Raw genomic sequence first — 22,507 nt, 5'->3', positions numbered from 1 at the left:
AGAATATATAAAAATGGATAGTGGAACATCGAGTAAACAGTCGCTACTGTCTCGGCTGGACATTGGGAGGCCAAGGCAGGCAGACAGTTGTCAGGGAGGTGCGAGAATACATAATCCTGGTTTTACTGTCTGTTCCAATCCGACTTGACGAATGAGGTGTTTTCGCTGTGATGCCATGACATGAAGTGTGTCTCTCCGACAGTTACCTGTGACGAATCACCACGGGGAAAGTGGCAGGACGCCGCTCAGTCTCAGCCTCTCTATCTTCACACTGTCCAGACAGGGCCTGACCGGGAAGACCGTTTACAATCAACAATAAATAGTCTATATAGCTAACTTGGAAATTTAAAACGAATAGTTTATTGTCACTTTACTTGTTAATCTGCCATTCATTAGCCTACACATTCATTAGCCTACACACTTTAATGGCGTCGTCATTAGGACTAGATACATTCGGATTACCTCGCCAAGTTTATAATATTTAATAATAATAATAACTTTTGAAAATAATGTCCATTATTATTAGTAGTGGTAGTACTAGCTATGATAATAAAATGTCATTTAACATTTTTTTGATTTCTTTATTGATTTTCAAGATGGCCGTATCTTCAGTCGTATCTCAATCATGTTTGTCTGTTTCATTGCATAATCACCCTCTCTTCTTTAGGTGGCATTTATGTACTGACTTGATAATGATTATCTCCTACTACTCGCGTTCTGTTATACTGAAAGACGAGTTTCCTATTATAAAGCAACTATGTTCGCCTATTTGAAGACTCATGAAATTATTCCGATAAAAATGAACATGCATTTCATTACACAAATATATAACAAAAGCCATATTCCTTAACGTTAATATGGAAAGGTTTAGATGCATAATTGTGCGAACTATTTCTGGCAACTATCCACAAACCTACTGCACATCTCAGGCCAAAGAGCCTACGCTTCTTTCTTTCTTACTGTGCGTCATGGTGCATAGGCCCAGTAGTGTTGTAGTATAATGTTTTGCTCAATTGCCCAGCTTCCCCAGAGAAATGCAATTCGATATGCAGCTTTAGCTCTATATTTATTATTATTTAGTGGGTATATAATAGGCCTATTAATGTAATGGAAAAGTTATACTTTAATCGATGACACAATAAAAATATCAGCTAAGTTCTTAAAGCCCCCTTGCAGTCTTTGTAATTTTATTTTTAAATCATCACTGTATGTCTAAATCACTGTGTGTGTTTATTTAATGAAAATAACTCCAAAATATATATTTTTTTATCATTTATTTCCCTGAGCCTCCTTTGGCCCTTGGAATGCTCAGTCTGATCATGTGGGAGTTAGGAAACAAATGTGAAGATATTTACATACACATCCTTGATTGGCTGATAGGATGGTTTAGAGCCCATCCCTTTACCCAGATGAACAGTCGTTGGTCTATTATGATCAGATCACATGGTGATACCATGATTTGGGTCAAAAGTTCCATCCCACCTGAACAGGCTGAAATTCCAGGCATTTTTTTGAAACAGCTGTTACAAAAAAATGGCATTATCATAATTTTCACAATTTCAGAGTGCCTCACAGTGTGGAAATATCATCAAAACAACAGGTAAATCACTTTTAGTTGGTTTCATACACAACGTCTTTCAAAGCTAGGCCTACAAATAATTTATGGTATTATTGAATGGCGTACATTAAGTCGGTGGTGTAATAATGTCAACAAAGGTGCGAGTTTATGATGAATGAGGAACAATCAGCGATTTGTAAAACATGTCTACCTTGTTACTTGCCTAGTTAAATAAAGCTTAAATAAATAAAATAAATAAAAACAGCATTTAGACATTTAGTCTAGCCTATTCAATTATTTACCTCTGTCTCAATTGCTTCTCAATAGACTGATTAGATCAAGTGGAGTTGTTTTTTCTGTGTTAGCAAATTGAACGAAAATGTTGCAGTTAGTTATTGATGTTTTGTAGAATTGTATTTTAATTGCTAGTAGCAATCTTGTTGAATCCCAAGTCATTGCCAAGACTGTTGTGGTATGACTTTTTAGGTATCATATAATGTTAATATTCAATTTCATAATCCAGACATATACATTATAATTATAATAACATTTATTATTATTATTATTATTATTATTACTATGCTATTACAACAATGATTATGACAACAATAAGATACACGTATCTAGAGGGAATGTAACAAATGTAATACAGCATTTTATCATTACCTTTTGAGTGTCCATTTAATCTCACAAAAGGGTGATAAAAATACAAGATAACGATAACCAACGGAAGCAATGGGATTTCTCGTTGTAAGTTCCTCTTTCTCGAAATTACTGGACAATTTCTCTCTCGTATTTTGGGAGGTTTGAGGATGCTGCTGGCAGTGAGCTCAATCAATCAATCAAAAGAATGACACACTCACAGTCTAATGTAAAGAAAATGGCTTATGGCATTAATCGAGATAATCCACAGACGGTAATTGAATATGAATAGAAAATAAAATGCTATTTAATTGTTATTATTTTCTTGAAGAAAACCCCATGGTTTGATTAAATCCAAATGACATAATTAATGCCACGCTTATTATGGTTAACTGTTTGCAATTATACTAACTAGCCTATTGAATATTGCAAAAACGAAGAGTGAAAATGAATTCGATCAACATACCACGTGATCAGCAGGTTCTCCCCTCCTCTTGACTGTGGGGTGCAGATATACACATAGTTCTAATAAGCTGTTTTTGGATATATATTTTTTTATTGAACCTTTTATTCAACTAGGCAAGTCAGTTAAGAACACATTCTTATTTACAATGACTGCCTACCCCTGCCAAACCCGGACTACGCTGGGCACCACCCTATGGGACTCCCAATCACTGCCGGTCGTGATACAGCCTGGATTTGAACCAGGGTGTCTGTAGTGACTCCTTTAGCACTGAGATGCAGCGCCTTAGACCGCTGCACAACTCGTGAGCTATTCAAGCTATTGTCAGTGTTTCTAGTCAAGTTATGCTGCCATCTTTACATTTCTCTCATGTGTCATGATGTTAAGACTCAAGACAAATAAATACTTGTCTTCCACATATTTCTAAGTGTATTCACGTTATATTTTAGCCCTGGAGTGTACTATAAAATGATACATACAATCTGATTTCATTTGGCATGTTTAATATGGCTGATAATGGATTGTTATTGAACTGACCAATGACCTTGATGACATAATATGCAGTGTGATAACGCCATTGACAATTTATTGGCTAAAACTGATATCTAACCTTCCATGTCACATACATTATTCAGATTCCCAGTTACTACAGTGTATAGGTCTGACTATGTAAATAGTTTGGGCATTGGGAGGAAGAGCTGGGATTTGTTCTGGGAGCCAAATAAAACTCTGTGTCCCATTATGGAGGCTGTGAAAGTCATTTCCTGTATTTGATTAATCTCTTCACTGCCTCTGCAGGGTTTGGGGATTTAAAAAAATGAAATGACCTATTTACACATGCTTTATGGAAGGCAGGCACAGCACAATTAAGTTTTATGCCTGTGACTGACTGACTGACTGACTGTCTGTCTGTCTGTCTGTCTGTCTGTCTGTCTGTCTGTCTGTCTGTCTGTCTGTCTGTCTGTCTGTCTGTCTGTCTGTCTGTCTGTCTGTCTGTCTGTCTGTCTGTCTGTCTGTCTGTCTGTCTGTCTGTCTGTCTGTCTGTCTGTCTGTCTGTCTGTCTGTCTGTCTGTCTGTCTGTCTGTCTGTCTGTCTGTCTGTCTGTCTGTCTGTCTGTCTGTCTGTCTGTCTGTCTGTCTGTCTGTCTGTCTGTCTGTCTGTCTGTGTACCTTCACATGGCTGCATGGCCAGTGTAGTTGTCACTATATGGAGTGTAGTTGTCACTATATGGAGTGTAGTTGTCACTATATGGCCAAGCTGCTAAGTCAAAATTGACTATATTGTGACAATGAATTGAAACGAAAAGTAGCTTTTAGGGTTTAATTTAAAGTTAGGACAATGCATACATTTAGCAGTGTGGTTGTAGTGTGGTTAAGGTTAGGGATAGTTTTATAATAAATATTTTAAGAGAGAAATTGTAGAACTTCCGGCTTTGCAGCTTGGCTAGTTAGTGACAACTCCCATGGGGGCTGCCCCAGTGGCTGCTGGGATGTGGTGGGTGAGCATCAGGTTGAGGGCTGGGAGGCTGTTTGGAGTGGTAGATGATTAAGCGAGGCAGGACGTGTGTAAAAGCAACCTTTGTCATTTCCACAGTGTGAACTGTCCTTGCTGCTTTCCAGGGCTCGCCCATGAAACGAAACGCCCTTACCTGTCCGATTGTGAATGTGTCTGTGTGTGTGTGTGTGTGTGTGTGTGTGTGTGTGTGTGTGTGTGTGTGTGTGTGTGTGTAAGAGGCCAGGAGATTGGTGGCAAGCTAGCTGCGCTGGCTAACAACTTCCCCGGAATTATTGCACTGCCACAGCCAGTCAGCTACACCCTAGCTGGGTCATGTGATGAACCACTGTCTATACAGCGTTTCCCAAACTCGGTCCTTGGGACCCCAAGGGGTGCAAATAATCAAAGCTAGATGATGAGTTGATCATTTGAATCAGCTGTGTTGTGCTAGGGCAAAAACCAAAACGTGCACCAACTTGGGGTCCACAGAACCAAATTTGAGAAACACATGTCTATGACCAACTACACTCCTCTCCATCTAATTGTACTGAAAAAGAAGGGAGTGTTAGCTGAGCTTAGTGCTGTATTTATGACCCTAGGGGATTGGTGTCACATAGCAAAGTCGTAAAAAACAGGAACATAAAATAAGCAAGTTAAACAGTATGGCCCAATAGGGGAAAAGGAGAACTATTGAAATTCAGACAAACCAGTCTTGCATCAGACAGTGAGGGAAACAGCCAGTCTGTAGTAGTGTCTCCATACGTATCAGTCTATCGTAGTGATGACGTCACAGGTTGGTGACATGGGTGTGTTTGACCCAGTTGCCTCTCATGTCTTGACCTTGGCTCTGTTTATTAATTGGGTTGTATATAATCATAATGATGACATACAGGGTAGATAGGAGTTACAGAGGAGCCAGCAACTATATGAGATACAATGTAGATATGAGGTTCAGTATCTTTTTATGCAACCTCTTACAGATGTAGGATCTTAATTTGATCACCCTGTTGCAGGAGAACTTTCCTGCAATGCAGGACATTTTAAACGTGTAGTGTATGAGGTTTTAAAAGGCTTCTGAAGTTGGTAATTTCCACTTTAAAATTTCAGGCTTAAAGAATGTATCAACCCCTACAAAAATGTCCATTAATTATAATCCACATTATAATTCAAATTTCCTGTTGTTGCAGGCACATTTTTCTGCTGTAGAAAAATGGCTCAAATTAAGATCCTGCATCTGTATGCTTATAATAATGTGTAACTCCCAAATGTATATCTGATTATGTAATGTAGGTTAAAAAAAAAATATGTAAAAAATGTTAACTCAATGGAGAAAGTGATGTTGAATTTTAGTTTGCTTACTTAATTATGATTTTGTCAATTTTACACCTGCCAAAAAGAGGTCACAAAATTGGGCTTAACTGGGGCCAAACTATTCTCCATGACTTCTTTCTAGACCAGCATTTCTTGGGTCACCTCAGTGTTGATCTTAACAATTTTTTTTGCATTTCCTCTCATGTCCTAATAAAGCAAACAAGGGCTTGATCGTTCCGGTGTAGTTGGAGGAGGGACAGTAGCTTCGCAAACCGCCTGGTCTCGCGGTTTGTAATCAGGCTGGTAATTACGAGGCTAGAGGGACAGGGTATGACACACATAAATAAATCTAGTCTGACAGACAATTAGATATGTCTATGTGAATCACTGGTCTTGTCACTGACAAAACTTGATATGGTGACAGAGGTTACTTAGGGCTAAATCTAATCATATAACATGCATTGGTGTAGATTTATAATGGTAGATAGTCATTTCAAGTTGCATGCACATATTTGTTGCAAAGTGAATTTCTCTGGGTGTGTGGTCTGAATGGTGGCATACCAGCTCCAGATATGGTGTTTCTTCTAGTGCTACCTTTCTCTCTCTCTTGGTTCCTGCCCCTCTAACCTTGTCAGTGTGGGGGGCTAGCTCCAGTGGTGGAGGTCCGTGGTCATCCAGTCCCTCACAATCCCAAGCCAGAGGGCTCCTCCTGGGATACTCCTCCAAGGATGGGCCCCAGATGAGCCCTCCATCCATCCATCATCCATGTGACTCAAGTGTGTAAAAAGCCATTACACAACCTAACCAAATAAGCCTGAGGTGTATAATTCAACACTCACACAAATTGAAGGCAATAAGAAAGCACTGTCATTTTGAAGGTTTACAATTTTGAGGGCGGGGGTTACAACGGCAGACTGGCTGATCCAGTCTACAATTTATTTTAGTTACCTCTTCTACAAAGATGATAGGGCAGCACTTTATTTTACAGAATAAATACTAAGTACCATAGTAGCTAAGCACCAATGAACTAAGAAATCACATTTTAAAATGATCATTTCCTGTAATAACCCATGAATTACTAATCTTTTTTCAGCTGGACACGGCCTTTAAACGAACACTTTGTATTGGGTCTGTGAAATCACAGCTAACAGAGGAGGTTTGGTTTTCCAAGCCCTAGCAACACTGTGTTATTATTTCCACGTTAACATCCCCGTCATCACCATCCTGTTAGCGCGCCAGCCAGAGCCAGTCCCTCTCTGTGTTTTGTCTTAGCAGAAGGTCAGGTTTCCAGAGCACACTGTGACTTTCCCTGAATCAGCTGTTTTGAGGTTCAGCACGCCAGAGAAAAAGAGCAGCCTTGACAGAGGTGACGTCATTAGATAGTGATGGTCTGGGTGGTAGTTGGGGGAGGGGGGTCGAGAGTGGATAGGCCGAGAGACAGAGGCAGACAGACACAGGTGCAGAGGAGAAGAGCAGCTGCAGATTCAGACCTTGTCATACACAGGCCTCTCGGCTGGTATCAAGGCCTGGGCATTGAATTGTATTATACCTAGTGGATCTACTGCTCATTTGGGAGATACTGTATGAGAGGGGAGTGAGATTAATTAACTATCCACTTGTCCATTGTTAATTGTTGTAGTTGTAGTGCAGAAAGTGTACATACCTGTTTTGTACCTAAATTAGGTGGATTATGGAGATTTGTGTTGCAATTGAAATAGCTGGGAAAAATGTCAGAATCTCAAAGCCTGAAAGAGTAAAAGTATCTAGTACCATAGCTGACATTAGCACCAAATTGGTCTTTGGTGTTGTGAGTAAAGGCAATACTTTTTGGCGAAATTTTACAAACACTGATGACCAATCCAATTGTAACAAATTGCAAAACTCAAAGGTCTTGCCCTCTTTCACTATTCTGTTGAAATGCACAACTCTAGCCAAGAACCTTGACCTTCTCCACAGACATTCACAGAATCACTTTCTTTGTTTCCCCTAGAAAATGTATTCAAATGTGTGTGAGGCTGTTTGAGTGTATAGAACAAACAAGGGCCCGGCAGAACTGATAACATGTGGCTACTGAAAACACAGCAGAGTTCAACCAGACAAACATGGCCGCTATCATGTGGCAACGTTTCCCCTCGTCATTCCATGACCGTATGACCTCGTCTCAGACACCTCAAACGGCTACACTATGCAAGCACATACAGACACCCAGAGACACACACGTCTACCCTTCCACACACATGAAAATATAAAACATTCATTCTGTCACGTCCTGGCCAGTATAAGGGTTAATTGTCATTTTAGTTTGGTCAGGACGTGGCAGAGGGTATTTGTTTTATGTGGTTCAGGGTGGTGTGTTAGTTAGGAGGGCGTTTGATTTATTATTTCCGGGTCTTTGAGTTATGGTCTATGTTGATGTATTTCTATGTGTAGTCTGGTTGATCTGTTTCTATGTTGAGTTGATTGGGGTGGACTTCCAATTGAAGGCAGCTGTGTGGTGTTGCCTTTGATTGGAAGTCCTATATTAGTTGGGTGTGTTTGTCTGTGTATTTGTGGGAGATTGTTTCGTGTTTAGCGTGTGTAAGCCTAACAGGACTGTCAGTGTATCGTGAGTTCGTTTTTGTTATTTTGTATATTCATTTTGAGTTTATTAAATGTTCAAAATGAACTATATCAACTCTGCTGCATATTGGTCATCTTTTTCCGACGATGATTTCGCCATATCGTCCTCCGACGAAGAAATCCCTGACACATTCCAACTATCCACATGACTGCAGGGGTTTCTTCCTCCTTACCTCTTTACTTTACCCCCAGTTGCCCAGACAACAAAACATTGAGGTGCTAATTCAGTCCAGTTTATGGCGTGATAGAGTCTTTGTTTGACTGAAAAGAGTCAACATATGCATTCTACATGCTCCAATTATAATTTTTATCAGATCTCCATCAAACAGACCAATCATCCACTTTCCTTTGTGCCTACGTCTCCATCCTCAGTGTGCTGTACCAGGCAGAGCCATAGCGCCCACAGCTCCCTCTGTTTGTCCGGAACTGTTTGCTCATGGTGGGAGCATTATACCTGCAGCATGGTTATGGTCCCTACCTACACTACAGGAGAAAAGACATGCAATGACTCCAGGTCTGACTGAAAAACAATATATCACCTCCCTTCCACTTCACCGTAACTGATTGGTTTTTAAATTCCCAGTCCTTCCCTTTAAAGCTGTTCTTTTCTGATTTCACAAGGTTGGGACTGGGTCCTCAGTATAACATGTCTCATAGTATATAGCCATAACATAAATACCATGCAAAGTCAACACTTTAAAAGTTGACTTGAAGCACTGGCCCAACGCTCTTTACCGCTAGGCTACCTGCCTGCAAATGTGTAAGGAAAACATGGTACTGTATGTGTAAAGACAGACTTATTTGAAAAATATATATATTATAAAAAAATGATCCTCATGGCCCATATTTAATACATTTTCATTTATTTCCTGGATTGAACAGAATAGCAACTGAATTACCATTTTGGAACCTTGGTTCTATTTGACATTTTGGTCAAAGATGAGTTATTCACGTAGAGTTGCTCTTTAGGTGGTCCTTTACATGTGAGATACAGTATGTCAGATAAAAAAATTATACAAATTATGATCAAATATATGAACAACCTGAAAGTTAAATCTGCGCAAACACCTTTTAACTTTGTGCTATTAGGTTCTATCTGCAATCCAATCACACAATACTGGGATGTCAATAAAAGATACATGTATGTAAGGTTATATACTTATTGAGCCAGGAAAGAGGAAGACATCACAAACCCGTTCTGAGATCTGGATCATGGACAATACTAATTATCTGAAAACTATCCATTTTGCTTTGTAGTCCTAAGTCCTTGATTATTCATATCATAGATCATCTTTTTCAATTCATTCAATGTTTTTTCACCACTTTTTCAGAAGAATGTAAGCTCTTAATGGTAAAAATAAATAAATAAAAGGTGCCGTAGAGCATGTTTAAGGCCCTTGGGAGAGGCATTGCTGTTTTTCTCTTCTTCTATATCAATTAAAAAAACGCCATGGAAGGGGTATTTCACCCAAATTACAAATGTACCACATTTTATTGATATCTAGCAAGTAGTTTACTGACTTTGGGTGTCAGAATAATATATCAGTTTACTCATCCACGGCTAAGCTTTAGCAATGTTGCTAGTTATCCATAGGTTATAGTGTATTTTTCATTTTAGGGAACTATCACTTTAAGAAAGAAGAATTCACTTCAAAATAGTTCTGAGATCTGGGATGTGAAAACATTGATGCTCAATATCTCAGAACTATGCTTGGCGCAGATAGAACCTTATAGTTCCAACGTCTCTAAAACCATATATGTTTGAGTACTTACATTAATATTCTCTCATCCACTGATCCACTACCCAGGACTCTTGTTTGACACCCCACCTCTCCTTACACCCCCCTCCCCTACCACTTACCACCCCCTCCCACCCTCTACAAAGACAAACCTTGGGCATTGTGTGTGATTTGTTTTGATAGACCCAGGTATACAGCCTAGAGGTGCTGGCTCACGTAGATAAATGTTTAGAGAACAAGAGAGAACACACAGCTCAGACTCACAGAGCATCTAGATGCTCCAGGCGCTGTGGACGAGGAGTGTGTGCGTGTCTACTAAGCTCCAACAACACAGCATGGAACTAGATTACCATGCCCTGATAATGATGGGAACCGATGGGATAGGAGGAAAATGACAGCATTTATCTGAAATGCTGCTCTTTGACATCATGATGTGTCCTAGACTGTCCATAACAAGTTGGATAATGACATATCCGTCGCAACATGTTGGATCAAATGTTATCAACGTTGAGATAATAATAAGGTGGGACAAAGTCACACTTCATTTCAAAGTTAGTATCAAATAATGACTGGCAAAACATGTTACAAAGACCAGGAATAAAAAATAAATTAGAGGCACTAATCTTGAGATCGGCTTGAAGTGTTAAAACTATGTTTTCTATAAGTGATAGATATTTTACAAAGGAGCGGTTTATGGCAAACACATCCCTGTTAACCAATTCACTGGTTGAAATGTCTAAGAACGTCAACAAGCAGAAACGTTTCTATATTTACGGCACCTGTGTGAGGCTGATAACTCCCAGGGTTCCTATAGGCTAATAAATCATTGACCTCACCTCTCTCCACAGCCAACTGTTGGGAGATGTTGACTAGAACAACAACACATTCTCTCCTCTGGCCCACTTCAAAGCTGCCTCACCTAGGAACAATGGGTAAAGATGTAGTGACGGTAGGTAGTTCTGAGAAAGTGCCTGTTTGTCCCACTACAGCGTACCAATGTACCAACACTGGTATTCAAGAGAAACATGCCTTCCAAGAATAAAGAGATGGTTTCCGTATAGGTTACCAGCAAACATATGGCTTATGACTTGAAGCAAACTAACCAAATATACAAAAAAGCTCCTCATATTGTGTGACTAGATGTTGTAGCAAGTCCATTACAACCCAATGAGAGAGGCAGGTTCATTTAGCTCACAAAAGAAAGTGTGCATTATTTGATAGAGTCCAACTGTATGACACATACACAGTTCAGATGTTGGATCTTAATTTGACTAGTATTGCTGCAACAACTGGATTTGAATGTTTAGTCTATAATGTTGCTTGAGCAGTAATTAGGCTATTAGCTGGCCAAAATTTGGCAACGTGAAAAGCGCAATACTGTTAATATACCTGTGTGTTAGTGCAGGTTTTCAGTTAATTTATGTAAATCACGAATCTTCATTTCCTGCAGTGCAGGAAAGTGTCAGCAACAAAATACTGATCAAATTAAGATTCTACTGTATCTGTGTGACACATGAACATAGGCCTTCCAGTCGATTACTTCAACCTTTCATCATCTGACACTGACATGTCTCGCCATACATGTGCTACAGTGTCGTGTATCATATATCAAAGGTTCCCCAGAGAACAGACTTTTGCCCCGGGGGAAAGCACTAGAGGCACTAAATGTCAACCAGGGCTTCCTACACTTTGCACAAGTCATTTTTACGCTTTAGCGTTTTATGGTGCACAGGATAAGAGTCACTTTGAAGGTTGCTCATAGGTTCCAGTCAGTGAAGGACTGGAAAGAGGACAGGTTAGAGGGGAGAAGGATGGTATATGGAAGTGAGGAAGAGAGAGAACGAGAGAAAGACAGAGAGAGAGACAGAGAGAATAAAAGAGGCCGGGCCTAAATGGGAGGTTACGCATGTACACTTCTGCTCCCTGTAGGGAGATGTTCCTACTGGATAACACGACTTGTGTGTGGACGACCCACCGATGCCATGCCGCACAGGTGAGCAAGAGTCCCAAGAACAAGAGGCGTCAATCAGTAACGTGGTTATAGGGCTGTGTTAATATTTAACACGGCCACTAGACATGTGTCCCTGGTCCAAGCACCTGCAGACTCTTTTTACAGGCATAATCCAGGGCAAAAACAAATACTCCATGCTTATTGGACACATTAACAATGCATGTATCACCTTGTTTAATTTTTTTTTACCACACACCACAGGCCTCTCAACAGGTGGTTATATTACAAAAGACAAAATACATCCTTGAGAAATACAATTTTAGGAGTCTTACTAGTGACTTATTATACTGTGGTATTCATACAGCTCCAATAGTGACTTATTATACTGTGGTATTCACACAGTTCCAATAGTGATTTATTATACTGTGATATTCACAGCTCCCATAGTGACTTATCATACAGTGGTATTTACACAGCTCCAATAGTGACTTATCATACTGTGGTATTCACACAGCTCCAATAGTGACTTAGCATGTTGTGGTATTGACACAGCTCCAATAGTGACTTATTATATTGTGGTATTCACACAGCTCCAATAGTGACTTATTATACTGCGGTATTCACACAGCTCCAATAGTGACTGACTATACTGTGGTATTCACACAGTTCCAATAGTGACTTACTGTATTGTGGTATTCACACAGCTTCAATAGTGACTTATTATATAGTGGTTTTCATACAGCTCCAATAGTGACTTATTATATTGTGGTATTCACACATATAGTGCTGTCTGTGGCATCCAGGCAGGCCTATTAGCCTTCCAGGGTCAGAGGAACAGGAGTATGGGCGATCTATCCCCCACTGGCTCCGCTCCCCCAGACAGCCTTGTGGCTCCACACAGAAAGAGGCTCAATCCTTGACAGACACCTTTGCTAGATGCTGATCAGCATAGAACTGGAGCTGCTCCCCCTCATCTTACTACACCGTCACATACACATACAGAAACAAACACACTTGCACATTCGCATGCACATACGCTCTCACACACAAACACACACCTCCCTCCCAGCTTGTTTTTTTATTGATACGTCTGTCAGAATCCAAACTCAGGTCAGGATAACCTCATGGTGAACCATAGACTCCATGTCCGGTTGTGACCTCCCTCACCCCGCCTCAAACCCCCGACAAGCTTGGCCATCTCCACCCCCCTCCCTCCAATACTGTTTGCACATTAAGTCCACCTCACAAATGTTTCTTTATATATTTCATCCAAGCTTTCGGAAGCCAGAAAGAATGGATTCAGATTTCAAAGTCCTAAAGCCTTAATATGAACATAATCGCAACATAAAAAAGAGTGTTAAAGCAATATAAAATAAATGTTAAAGCAATGTTGAAGTATCGGTAATGTTTCCATGCAGCCAGCCAGGCAGATGGAGGTGTGCACAGTGCAAACAGACCCTTGTACCCAGGAGGGTAAAGAAAAAGCACTCGGCACAGCGAAAATCTGGGTTAATGTTGGTTTCTCGTGCTAAATTGTTTTTTGATAAGGGAATATCTAGAGATAAGTGTTGTCACTATCCTATCTGCAAAGCGGAAGCTATCTCGATAAATACTCTGTAATCTGTAATCCAATACTGGCTGTATTAGGAGTGCTGGACTTGTTGGGACACATGTAGTAGATTTTGGTCAAATAAAATAAAAGGTATTATTTCCGACACTTTAAGAGCTCATAGTATGACGCTTTCACAACCTTTCACTATATCAGCAGTGACTATCATCTGTACTTTATAGTCAGTGTTGGGTTTGTTGACTTGCTCATTGCTTGAGGTTGTGGCATTGAGCCATTGGGCTGAAATTGAAACAAAACCCCAAATTGTGTCTTTAAGTGTAGCTCGAAACAGTTCACACAAAGTAGCGTGGTGGGAAGATGCACAGGACCTAAGGTGAGGCTGTACAGTCGTGGCCAAAAGTTTTGAGAATGAAACAAATATTAATTTTCACAGTCTGCTGTCTCAGTTTGTATGATGGCAATTTGCATATACTCCAGAATATTATGAAGAGTGATCAGATGAATTACAATTAATTGCAAAGTCCCTCTTTGGCATGCAAATGAACTGAATCCCCCCAAAACATTTCCACTGCATTTCAGCCCTGCCACAAAAGGACCAGCTGACATCATGTCAGTGATTCTCTCGTTATTACAGGTGTGAGTGTTGACGAGGACAAGGCTGGAGATCACTCTGTCATGCTGATTGAGTTCAAATAACAGACTGGAAGCTTCAAAAGGAGGGTGGTACTTGGAATCATTGTTCTTCCTCTGTCAACCATGGTTACCTGCAAGGAAACGCATGCCGTCATCATTGCTTTGCACAAAAAGGGCTTCACAGGCAAGGATATTGCTGCCAGTAAGATTGCACCTAAATCAAACATTTATCAGATCATCAAGAACTTCAAGGAGAGCCGTTCAATTGTTGGGAAGAAGGCTTCAGGGCACCCAAGAAAGTCCAGCAAGCGCCAGGACTGTTTCTTAAAGTTGATTCAGCTGCGGGATCGGGGCACCACCAGTACAGAGCTTGCTCAGGAATTGCAGCAGGCAGGTGTGAGTGCATCTGCACGCACAGTGAGGCGAAGACTTTTGGAGGATGGCCTGGTGTCAAGAAAGGCAGCAAAGAAGCCACTTCTCCCCAGGAAAAACATCAGGGACAGACTGATATTCTGCAAAAGGTACAGGGATTGGACTGCTGAGGACTGGGGTAAAGTCATTTTCTCTGATGAATCCCCTTTCCGATTTTTTGGGGCATCCGGAAAAAAGCTTGTCCGGAGAAGACAAGGTGAGCGCTACCATCAGTCCTGTGTCATGCCAACAGTAAAGCATCCTGAGACCATTCATGTGTGGGGTTGCTTCTCAGCCAAGGGAGTGGGCTCACTCACAATTTTGCCTAAGAACACAGCCATGAATAAAGAATGGTACCAACACATCCTCCGAGAGCAACTTCTCCCAACCATCCAGGAACAGTTTGATGACGAACAATGCCTTTTCCAGCATGATGGAGCACCTTGCCATAAGGCAAAAGTGATAACTAAGTGGACCGAGGAACAAAACATCAATATTTTGGGTCCATGGCCAGGAAACTCCCCAGACCTTAATCCCATTGAGAACTTGTGGTCAATCCTCAAGAGGCGGGTGGACAAACAAAAACCCACCAATTCTGACAAACTCCAAGCATTGATTATGCAAGAATAGGCTGCCATCAGTCAGGATGTGGCCCAGAAGTTAATTGACAGCATGCCAGGGCGGATTGCAGAGGTCTTGAAAAAGAAGGGTCAACACTGCAAATATTGACTCTTTGCATCAACTTCATGTAATTGTCATTAAAAGCCTTTGACACTTATGAAATGCTTGTAATTATACTTCAGTATTCCATAGTAACATCTGACAAAAATATCTAAAGACACTGAAGCAGCAAACTTTGTGAAAATTAATATTTGTCATTCTCAAAACTTTTGGCCATGACTGTATAGTGACTAACAGCATCATTGAGACCATCTCAAGGATAGATATGTAGGACAAGGCCTTGTTGTACCAGACAGTGAGAGATAGAGAGAGGGCGCGAGAGCGACAGAAACGGCGAGAGCGACAGGACCACCTGGTATAGAGCTGCTGGCCCAGTCTACAGAATGTACCACATCATTTAGACCCAAACAGACAGTCTACAGAATGTACCACATCATTTAGACCCAAACAGACAGTCTACAGAATGTACCACATCATTTAGACCCAAACAGACAGTCTATGGAATGGGGACAGGGCTCTTCACAAGCCCTCTGTGTCAGCCATAGCAATGGAATACAGCTTCCACAAAATAACACTCGAGCTTACATTCAAATAATCACTGGCAACTCACCGCTGCAGAAGTGGGAAAACCTATTTCAGAGCCTGGGTGACCGTGGACCATGGATCCAATGACTGCATGGATCCCACTAAACCAGCATTTAGACTAGAATGCTCTCTACAGTGCTGCCACAATGAGATGGATATAATACATGTACATACAAGCAGATCTACTTACCTGGTTGTATATGCATAACATGCCCTTAGTTAAAGTGCTTTCAGAAAGTATTCACACCCCTTTACTTTTTCCACATTTTGTTGCGTTACAACCTGAATTTAAAATGGATGAAATTTCAATTTTGTGTGATCTACACACATTACCCATAATGTCAAAGTGGAATTATGTTTTTTCACATTTATACAAATGAATAAAAAACCAAAAAGCTGAAATGTCTTCATTCAATAAGTATTCAACCCTGTTGTTATGGCAAGGCTAAATAACGTCAGGAGTACAAATTTGCTTAACAAGTCAAATAATAGGTTGCATGCTCCCGAGTGGCGCAGCAGTCTAAGGCACTGCATCTCAGGGCTAGAGGCGTCACTACAGACCCTGGTTCGATCCCGGGCTGTATCACAACCGGCCGTGATCGGGTGTCCCATAGGGCAGCGCACAATTGGCCCAGCCTTGTCCGGGTTAGGGCAGGGTTTGGCCAGGGTAGGCCATCATTGTAAAATAAGAATTTGTTCTTAACTGATTTGCCTAGTTAAATATAACTATTAATTACACTTTGGATGGTGTATCAATACACCCACTCAAATCAAAGATACAGGCATCCTTCCTAACTCAGTTGATGGAGAGGAAGGAAAACCATAAGTGATTTCACCATTAGGTCAATGGTGATTTTAAACCAGTTACAGTATTAAATGGCTGTGATAGGAGAAAACTGAGGATGGATCAACAACATTGTAGTTACTCCACAATACTAACCTAATTGACAGAGTGAAAAGAAGGAAGCCTGTACAGAAATTCAACACATCACTGAGTACCACTCTTCAAATTTTCAAGCATGGTGGTGGCTGCGTCATGTTATGGGTATTGTTATCATCGGCAAGGACTTGGGAGTTTTTGTAGGATAAAAAGAAAAGGAATAGAGCAGTGCACAGTCCTAAAGGAAAACCTGGTTCAGTCTGCTTTCCAACAGACACTGGGAGACAAATCCACCTTTCAGCAGGACAATAACCTAAAACACAAGGTCAAATATACACTGGCGTTACTAACCAAGATGACATTGAATGTTCCTGAGTGGCCTAGTTACAGTTTTGACTTAAATCAGCATGAAAATATATGGCAAGACATGAAAATGGTTCTCTAGAAAAGATCAACAACCAACTTCATAGAGGTTGAAGAATTGTTTAAAGAATAATGGGCAAATATTGTACTATCCAGGTTTGTAAAGCTCTTAGAGAATTACCTAGAAAGACTCACGGTTGTAATCACTGCCAAAGGTGATCCTAACATGTATTGACTCTGGGTAGAATACTTATCTAATCAAGATACAGTGCATTCGGAAAGTATTCCCAACCCTAAACTTTTTCCACATTCTGTTACGTTACAGCCTTATCTTAAAATGTATTTAAAAAAAAAAACTTCATCAATCTACACACAATACCCCGTAATGACAAAGCAAAAACAGGATTTTAGAAATGTTGGCAAATTTATTACAAATAAAAAACTGAAATATCACATTTACATAAGTATTCAGACCCTTTACCCAGTACTTTCTTGATGCACCGATTACAGCCTCGAGTCTTCTTGGGTATGACGCTACAAGCTTGGCACACCGATATTTGGGGAGTTTCTCCCATTCTTCTCTGCAGATCCAATCAAGTCAGGTTGGATGGGGAGTGTCACTGCACAGCTATTTTCAGGTCTTTCCAGAGATGTTCAATCAGGTTCAAGTCCGGGCTCTGGTTGGGACACTCAAGGACATTCAGAAACTTGTCCCAAAACCTCTCCTTAGTTGTCTTGGCTGTGTGTTAATGGTTGTTGTCTTGTTGGAAGGTGAACCTTCACCCCAGTCTGAGGTCCTGAGTGCTCTGGAGCAGGTTTCCATCAAGGATCTCTCTGCACTTTCCTCTGTTCATCTTTCCCTCAACCCTGACGAGTCTCCCAGTCCCTGCCAGTGAAAAACATCCCCACAGCATGATGCTGCCACCACCATGCTTTACCGTAGGGATGGTGCCAGGTTTCTTCCAGACATGACGTTTGGCATTCAGGCCAAAGAGTTCAATTCTTGCATTCATCAGACCAGAGAATCTTGTTCCTCGTGGTCTGAGAGTCTGTAGGTGCCTTGGTGGTTCTAAATTTCTTCCATTTAAGAATGATGGAGGCCACTGTGTTCTTGAGGGACCTTCAATGCTGCAGACATTTTTTGGAACCCTTCCCCAGATCTGTGCCTCGACACAATCCTGTCTCGGAGCTCTACGAACAATTCCTTCAACCTCATGGCTTGGTTTTTGGTCTGACGTCCACTGTCAACTGTGGGACCTTATATAGACAGGTGTGTGCCTTTCTAAATCATGTCCAAACAATTGAATTTACCACAGGTGGACTCCAATCATCGCAAGGAAGATCAATGGAAACAGGATGCACCTGAGCTCAATTTTGAGTCTCACAGCAAAGGGTCTGAATATTTATGTAAATAAGGTATTTCTCTTTTTATTTTTAATACATTTGCTAAAATTACGAAAAACCTGCACTGTATATTAGTGTTTTATGTTCCATAACGTTCCCTTTACAAAAATGAATTTTTATTCCACAGAGTATGTTGTGTAGATCGTTGACAAAAAAAAAGACAATTAAATCCATTTTAATCCTACTTTGTAACACAACAAAATGTGGAAAAGGTAAAGGGGTGTGAATACTTTCTGAAGGCACTGTATATAACAATTACAGGAGTATATATATTATTACATAGATTATAGGAATATGAGTATTACCCAAGGCAAATGTTTTGTCTGTGGGTCTGCAGGTTTAGAGTTATGCCAGTGAACAGTGACCTAATGCTAAGCATTACTGTAGACTAAAGAGCAGTGGACTGGTCTCTCCCCTGCCCCCTGGCTGCCCCCTAACCTGTACTATCCAGGGGCTTTGTGTAAAGTAAACTGTCTGTCATAGTGACCTCCAACAGAGAGAGAGCTGTCTGTCTGTGGTCATCATGGGTCTCGTCCCCCCCACCCAAAGAGGGTTCAGTAACGGGAAGGGGCCCCCTCCACCAGTCAGTTCCAGCCAGTCAGCACTAGCCAGAGACCCACACCACCAGTCACCCAGCCCCAGTCATTCAGAACCCTAGTCTGGCCTGCTCTGTGTCCTAGCCAGGACGGCCTGGTCTGAGTCTAGCCTGGCGTCTCGTCGCCTCTCCGTCTCCTCCATGGAGACAGCCTATCAGGGGCTCACGTCATCCGTCTCCTGGACCCGATGGGCAGGGCAACCTGGGCGGATAACAGCCAGGCCCTATCAGTGGGGGATGCCTATTTTAAGTGGATGCTCTCTCTCTCTCTCTCCCTCTCTCTGTTAGAGTTGTTTTAACGCAGCTGAAGCGTTGTTGCCAACCAGTTATCTGTCTGGAAGAGAAAATGATATATCTATTTTTCTTTAGGTTGACAAACATACAGACACACAGTTTACCAGACAGATTCTGACGTATCTCGGGATAACTACAATTTGGGAAGCCAGTTCGGACACAGAGAAAGGGGAGCAAGTAAGGGCAACCTAGCTTGATTGTTTGGGTCCATAATTTCCCCCACAAATAACCCGTGAACTATACAGCACCTTGGGTGAAAAATGACACCAATGGAAATGTGCAAAGCTGACGTGTGCTGCTGTCCTAACCAGGTGGTGTATTCTCAGGGTATTGGGCAAACTGGCCTTCAGTGCTGGAAAATAAAATTGTATACACTTTTCAACATTTCACACAAACAGTGGAGGCCCGTAAGATTTTCTGCCACTGTAGTTTAAATATTAAAACAACTTTCCAAGCACCTGACAACCTAATTTATATTGATTAATTTAAATTAACACAACAATCCTGTTACCACCAGGTTCTTTCTGATGGGCTCTTTTCCCTGTGCAATGGTATCTGAGCTTAAGACAAAGTGCCTAAACCACTATAGTTTTCCCTTTCAGTTGTCTTATACTTCAGTTTCAGAACTGGGAAAGGAACAATGGAGAGTGTGGAGAAAGCAAATGCAACAAAGACACTCAGTCAGTTGAGTGGGAAACAAAACAACAGTTCCTCTCAGGCAGCTGCAGCAGCAGGCAGGCAGCAGGTGCTCAGAGTTCTCCCCTCCACCACGCTGTAACCTTGAAGGGAATAGACAGGAATGCTGCCTGCCGGCCGCGCTATCTGAGAAGAGAAATACTGACTGCAAAGTTTTTTTTTCCTGTGGGTGTGAGAGAGGGAGAGAGAGAGAGGGAGAGAGAGAGAGACAGGACTAGTCAATATTCCAGAGTCCATCAGAGGAACCAGGTTTTTGTGTGTGTGTCGGTAGGTCTATGTGAAACCACAATGTGACCCCTGAAAAAATAAAGTTAATGTCTAACTTCTTTATCTCTCTTTTACAGCCGAGGGTTGTACCCCGAATCAATACACGATGCACAAATATCTCAGAGTTCAGTGTTCTGAACAGAGAGATAGAGAGGTAGGTGATGACGAGAGCCTGAGATTTCCCCATCCGTAGACCACCTGGAAAAAAAGGATCTTGTAGAACAGACCTATGATACAGTGTGAATGTAGATTAAGGTCAGACCGTTTAACTCAAAGAGTTAAAAGAGAGTAGGAAAGCAGAAATCCCTAAAAGACCAAGCATGCAGTAGAATCATGATTTCACCATGTGCAGTCTGCGTTTGATTGTTAAGGTTTTCGACTGAAAAATAATTCAGTGAAACAGATACAATTCATTGTGAAACGTAATGTTAAAGCAATGAACATTGGATTCAAATATGTTGAAATATTCATAGTCCACAGAGCTTACTCTATAAAATAAAGTAAAACCAAAAAACTTGACATTATGACACCGCAGTGAGGTGACAGCTGTAAATGCAGGAATTGTTTCCAATATATTTTGAGCAAGATTATGTGAAGCCATATACATCATGATCATTTCTACTTTTGGGGGGTAAAATTCACCAAAAGAAAACACATCATAAATTAAAAACATCCTATGTTATAAAGGGAAAAAATACCCAAAATAAACACATCATAAATGCAAAGATGCTCACTCAAAAGTATTGAGTTTTTTTGGGATGTAACACAGTGCAGGTATGGATCTTGCATTCAACTGGTGCAGACCATCGCTACATAGAATGCACCACATTGTATCTAACCTGCTAATGCTTTTCTCTGGGTTAAAAGTGGGGTGTGATAAAACTGCTCTTATTCCAAATGTACCGGTACCACCACTGTGCTAATAACCTGTATGTGTATATTTTATGTGTTGTTTGAGAGGCACACCATGATTGGTTCAAGCCAACTGTTGATTAATCACAACTCCTCCATTGTTCTACATTACTTGCAGAGTGGACCTAATCACCATGATGGAGAAGATAGAGCAGACAGCTTGTGTGACGGCTACTCTCTCTGTCTCAGTGTCACCCGATTACACCACAGCTATTTGTTCTGGCTAGTATTTACATTATCACACAAAAATTGGATTTTGCTGAAATGTTCTGCAATATAATATCATTATTTTGAAAGTTTCCTTTGTTGTTTTCCCTCAGTGGGATGTGTATACTACCAACAATATTCTGCCTGTTCTGTTGCTGCTCTTGCCAGAGAAATGCATTATTGAAAATACCTATTCCCCTACTTCACCCACTTCTTTAACTTTTTTTTATTGAACTACATTCCCTTTCTTAATAAACAATCATTTCTCAAATACTTATTTACATAAAAATGGGTACAAAATATTGGAACACGTGTGCTTTCCATGACAGACTGACCGGGTGAATCCAAGTGAGAGCTTGGAGCAGAGAGTGAATGGGCCAGACAAAATATTGAAATGCTTTTGAACGGGGTATAGTAGAAGGTGCTAGGTGCACCGGTTTGAGTGTGCCAAGAAACTGCAACGTTGCTGACTTTTTCACACTCAACAGTTTCCTGTGTTTATCAAGAATGGTCCACCACCCAAAAGACATCCAGACAACTTGACACAACTATGGGAAGCATTGGAATCATCATGGGCCAGCATCCCTGAGGAAAGCTTTCAACGAATTGAGGCTGTTCTGAGGGCAAAAGGGTGTGCAACTCAATATTAGCAAGGTGTTCCTAATGTTCTGTACACACAGTGTATAAATATGGTTATAACATGGTGGTACAGCATTTATAGCCTCTCCGTGTTCTCAGAAGTCTCTCTTCAATCTCGCTCTGCATCAAAAACACTTGAGGCTCTTTAGTTTACTGCCCAGCCAAAGGTTGCACTTCCAGAGCTTTATAGAATTATTAAGTAAGCAATTATGATAACCCACTGTTTCAAAGATAATACAATGATAAGGTTCTGCCAAAGTCCCACTGTAGAGTAGTTTGCTCTATAACACTGTTTTCCCTCTACAGAGGCCATACTGTCCTCTCCTCTTTCAGGCCGAGTGTTTGTTTTGATTTCTGTTGAGTATGAAATGTCCCCGATAGAGGCACGGTAAAAACCTCTGCCATCCACACTTTGTAATGACCCCGCTTAGCTAGTGCTAGTGGCATTTTATCAGAGCTCATAAACCTTGAATGACTATATATTGATAAAGACTGTTTAAAGTGTCATCTGAACGATAACATTTGCACTGTAAATGTGACCCTACAGGCTCCTGCCTTGGGCTCTCAGTACTCCAATCAGGCTGTGGTGGTGA

At 41.0% G+C, this 22,507-nt stretch overlaps 1 long non-coding RNA gene across 2 annotated transcripts; it reads left to right on the top strand.

Annotated features, from left to right (window-relative positions):
• The first annotated feature begins 1,416 nt into the window (after nucleotides 1-1,416).
• LOC106569357 (uncharacterized) lies at nucleotides 1,417-21,575 on the top strand. Of its 2 annotated transcripts, XR_001320484.3 has the most exons (4): nucleotides 1,417-1,600; nucleotides 10,675-10,775; nucleotides 20,234-20,310; nucleotides 21,187-21,575. It is a non-coding gene; the product is annotated as an uncharacterized LOC106569357 (long non-coding RNA). The 2 variants fall into 2 exon arrangements; XR_006758796.2 differs by lacking the exons at nucleotides 1,417-1,600; nucleotides 10,675-10,775 and adding an exon at nucleotides 11,599-11,819.
• The last annotated feature ends 932 nt before the right edge of the window (nucleotides 21,576-22,507 follow it).

Source organism: Salmo salar, chromosome 14, assembly GCF_965601325.2.
Source record: "Salmo salar chromosome 14, fSalSal1, whole genome shotgun sequence".
Lineage (NCBI taxonomy): Eukaryota > Metazoa > Chordata > Actinopteri > Salmoniformes > Salmonidae > Salmo > Salmo salar.
The sequence above is the reverse complement of the archived record's forward strand: the minus strand, read 5'-3'. Positions and strand labels throughout refer to the sequence as shown.